This window comes from Magnolia sinica, chromosome 9 (assembly GCF_029962835.1).
Source record: "Magnolia sinica isolate HGM2019 chromosome 9, MsV1, whole genome shotgun sequence".
Lineage (NCBI taxonomy): Eukaryota > Viridiplantae > Streptophyta > Magnoliopsida > Magnoliales > Magnoliaceae > Magnolia > Magnolia sinica.
In genome coordinates, this window is record NC_080581.1 from 66,080,495 (window position 1) to 66,085,704 (window position 5,210).

Consider the following 5,210-nt stretch of genomic DNA (forward strand, 5'->3'; position numbering starts at 1 on the left):
GACCATTTGATCCAATTAAATAATAAGTCCAACAACCATCAAATATAATTATGAATTTCCTCAATGGGATTGATCTATTGAATGACCTTTGATCCATCAAAGGGCCTTTCGATCTTATCGACAAAGTCATTAACTAGGCATTTTATAGTCGTTACAAATCGGTTTCTTATAAAAAGACATTTGGTTCTTAGGCAAAATAAAATAGATTTTTGGTGCGATAGAAAGTTAGGTTATTCTACATTGATATCCCACATCCTAAACTTCTAATTTCAAAAGTTTCAAGTCATATACATGAACTTTAACACTCTAATGAGGATTCTAACTTCCTATGAGAAGATGAACTTGAACTCTACAATTTTTTAGATATTAGACCCAATCTTTTTGGCATATCAACCTCCTATCACCTTGATCACATTAATGGAACATCACAAGTAAGGTGTTTGATCTTGGAACAGAAGTATTAGCATTAATAGAGTTGTACACGAGCAGAGTTAGTGTAAGTGTTATAATGTAAAAAGCACATTTTATTTGTCAAATTTCGATGAGACAAAACAATTTATGATGTGGTTCATATAATGTGAATTAAAATGGGAAGTTCAAAAAGTAACTTCAAGTGATCAAGATAAAAAGTTCATGACATGACTTCAAGACATGCTTTTTACTAAGATCAAGACCTTCCTGAAGTTCAAATTAAGAAGTAGATCAAGACGAAAATTTTACCTTCAAGATAACTTTTACTTCAATTCTAATAAAAGATCAAGCTCCATCTTCAAGCCCTAGAGATTCAACTAAAACAAGCTCCAAAAAGTTCAAACTACTTCATGTTAGTCTTTTAAGGTATAATTGACCCTAGAAAGACCTTAGGCTTAGGGCCTTTCAAAACATAATCATATATGGGTTTTTATGCTTAATATAGATTAATCTTCGACTAGTCTAGACTTAGGTTCGACTAGTCTAAGCTATGCATCGACCAGTCTAGGATATTTTCGACTAGTCTAAGTTCAAAATATAGAAAAGCGAATTTTTCCGTTGCTTCCTCGACCAATCGAGCAGACTACTCAACCAGTCAAAGAAAGGCCTTCAACCAGTCGAGGGTAACTCAACTCGAAGTCCAACAACTAAATTTTGGCACCCTCAACTAGTTGAAACCCATGCTGGACCAGTCGCGCAGGGCCCTTGACCAGTCGAGCAGGTCCTTCGACCAATCGAAGAACCGTTTTATCTGATCGTGCTCAAAATTTAAAAATTTGTTTAATCTTAGATGAGTAGAAGAGAACCTTAGATGAGTCGAAGTCAGAACATTTGTAACTATAAATAGAGGCCTTCTCTCAATCCAAAATTACGAATTAAAGCTGAGAAAAGCCTACATCTAGAGAGAGAGAGAGAGAGAGAGAGAGAGAGAGAGAGAGAGAGAGAGAGAGAGAGAGAGGCCCTCATTATAGGGAAGCTATTACATGGTATTTTAATTCATATATATATTTTTTAATAGCCTTTTGTTTTAATTCCTAGATCTCCTTTTTATGAATCTTACTTTATAAAGAGAGTTGATACTCTACTTTGAGATCTAGAGGAATTTAAACAAGTAGCCTCTGGTTTGAATCAATTTAAAATCTATCTAAAACCTAGAACCCTTGTTTATGTGACTAAACATTGAATAATCTACTTCAAGAGAAGTGGTTCTACAGGCTACATCAAGAGATACGTCTTCATGGTGAAGATAAGTATAATCTATCTTTGTATTTTGGTTTCTTTAAGATAACTAGAAAATATCACTTGTAGGTTTGTCTGAGATAGCCAGAAAATCTCAGAAAAAAGTTTTTGTTTGTGATAGCCCTTTTAAGATCACACTTGTATAGGGTTTTAAGGTGAACCTATGAAAACCTTGGTTTTAGTGAAAGCCAATATCACGTGGGTTGTGATTATTGGGAGTGGAGTAAGTGTGATGGTTTGAGAATAGTTGGTGTACACACCAAACCATTATAACTCATGGCATTGTGATGAATATTTAATTTTTGTATTTGTGGTGAATTATTGTAATTTTATTTCTGCACTAGTGGTGAATGTTTGTAATAGATAGCTTTATTATCTCTTACTTAGTTTAAAGTCTTGATTCTTACAAATGTTCATGAAATAAGGTTATCCTGCCTAAAACATTATTTTTTGTGAAGGTTGTCCTACGAACTAAGTTTGAATCATTTTTTCAATACTAGTGCTATTGAGATTTCTGTTTTATTCTGATTTATTTATTATTTCAGTACTTTAAGTTTTTATTTAGCATAGTCCTACTCACCCCCTTCTAAGACTGTTAAGCTCGTCTTTTTTAAGTGATATCAAAGCTAAGTTACTCATATTTTTGGATTAAGTTCCTTAAGTTTAAAGATTTAGAGCTTTCATTATGTTAAATTTTGATAGTTTGTCTATTACCATGCCACCACCTTTTGATGCTCTAACTATGCATAATGGAAAGCTAGAGTGAGGATTTTTCTAAAATCTTTAGATGAAAGTGTGTGGCAAGCCATTGTAACCAAATGGAAACCTCTTATGTCTAAAGTTCTAGACAGTGATGGAAATAAATCTATTAAAGAAATTGCATTTTATTTATGAACTTCACCTTAAAAAGTGAAAGCAATGTAAATGTTAAGGCCTTAAATGCCATAACTTGTGCTCTATCACCTGATGAATTCAAGAGAATTATTTCATGTGATACAGCTAAACAAGTTTGGGATATTCTTGAGATGACACATGAAGGAACTTCTATAATCAAGAAATCTAAAGTTCAAATCCTGATCACTATTAAATTTGAGGAAATATGTATAGAAGAAAATGAAACTTTCATGGACTTCTATATGAAACTAAATGATATAGTAAATTCCATGTGGGGTCTAGGAGATAGAATCCCAGAAAGCAAGGTCTATGCTAAAATGCAGCGATCTCTTCCTGAGAGATTCAATTCCAAAGTAACTGCCATTCAGGAATTAAGAGATACTGATTAAATGAAGGTTGAGGAGTTAGTTGGTTCTCTCTAAACGTATGAGTTAAATTTTAAGGCTCCTAAAGATAAGTCCATTACTCTTAATTCATCTAAAACTATTTCAAAAGATAACTGTATTAATTCTGATGTTGAAGATACAGAAGATGATATGACTTTACTTGCTAAGAAATTTTATAGAATTTTCAAAAACAAGAAAAGATCTGATTCTCAAAAACCATCTGCCAAAGAAAAGAAAAATCTAAATCTCAAAAATTTGTAAAAGACAGTCAATGAAAGTTCTCCTAAGTCAGATGAATCAGAATAAGAAAATTCAAATGAAGTGAAAGCCCTGATGACTATAGCCAGAGTCATCTCCTCAGATAACTGCAACTTATCTGATTACGATAATCTCAGGAGGGACCCTGAAAATGAGAATGAGGATGATCTTCAAGACGCCTACAATGCCTTATACACCCTCGGATCAGGAGAAATGTCCCACATATGTTGGTGTACTTGTGACCCTGATCGAGTGACCGTGACCGTTGAACTGAAACTGGTCCGCCACGGTCGATCTGCAGATTCGATCAGAACGAAAACTCAGCCTGACCTAGATCCAATGTCAGGGAGCTTAAGTCCAACTGCACTGGAAAAGGGGCCACCAGAAGTGCTCCGTTGGACCGGAACGGTTCGTATTTGGATATAACCTAAGTATACCTTGGCCCTGGGGCCATTCCCATCAAACCTGGGCCTATATAAGGATCTTAAACACTCTCTCCCATATTCCATACGAATTTGAGAAACCCTAGGAGAGAGAGAAGAGAAAAAAGAAGGAAAAAGAGAGAAATTGAGAGTGAGTTGAAGATTCTTCCTGGGATTCGATCCTACTACTCCACGCGCTCAACCGCCATTTCTGTATCGCTATACAGGCGATTCCGACTCCGTACTTGGTAAGAAAACCCAACCCTAATTTGTCTCAAGGTTTCTAACTATTGTGATAGATGAAATAGCTGACATATTCCCTGATATAGGTTATTGTGGTGCCGTAGACAATACTTAGTTTTAAAACTGAGTTCGTTACGAGTCTACCGGCGAAAGGTGCGGACTATAAACGTATAAGTTATGGTTTTCAAGGCTTTCAATGTTGGTTAATGGTCTATTACTGATGTGGGTGCTATTTCACATGCCAAATGCGATGTTTGTTTCGCGTTTCAGATATATATGAACTATATGAAGTTTAGTGTATTCCATGTATTTGTAAAAAAGGTCGTCTACGTATAGAATTTGAAAGTGTGTTTGCCATGATTAATTATCGTGTATTTATGCTAGTTGTATGTGTAACAACTCCTTGGCGAAAGGATTTGCCCTAAGATGTGCTATCACCAACATACGTCATGTATGTTGAAATATGTAGTCTAAGTGTTTGTAGAAATGTTTGAATGAACAAGTGTGTAGTAAATTATACTTTATATGGGCGTTGAGAAGAGATTCTCAACTACCTTTACAATGTGTATGATTTCTTCCATGTAACTTATATTCTTTGTCTGCTTTCTTTAGGGACTGCATATGTTTGAATTAATGTTTAAGTTGAAATCCATCAAATGCTCACATGCTTCTATGATTGGAATTGTTGATCCATTACTGCTCTGATTATCTTGTACGATTATCTGTTATAATTGAATGTGTTTGGGACTACGGAATAATCCAGGCAATCGGTAACAGGCACTGAATAGGTGGTTGAGGTTGTTTCGCCACATAGGACGTGATCGATGAATCCGAGTCATACTTGGGATGTCGGCAGTGGTTAGGCCACACGGAGTGCTTACGCACTTCATGTCGATCAACTCAACGTGCGCTCGTACTAGTCGAGCTCGTCAAGTAACCCGATTGACCCGATGTATGTTCACCATGTATGGATGCTACTGCTTGTATCTAAGGTACCAAACTCACCAGTGAAAATTCTTTTAAACCTTGGTACCTCAATCTGCTAAGACTCATGAGCTGGGCATAGTGGTATGGGACACCATGGTCGAGCTATCAGCCTACGCTGGGGTGACGAGCCTTCCCGTAGTGTCTAGTGAGCAACACAGTCTCGTGAGCCGAATACGGTGGTATGGGACACTGTATTCAAGCTGTCGGCCTACACTGATAAGGTGACGAGCCCTTTATAGTGACCTTGAGCGTACCCTAAGACTGCGTAGAGGCGATGAGCCCTTACGTAGCAACAAGAGTACAACTAGGC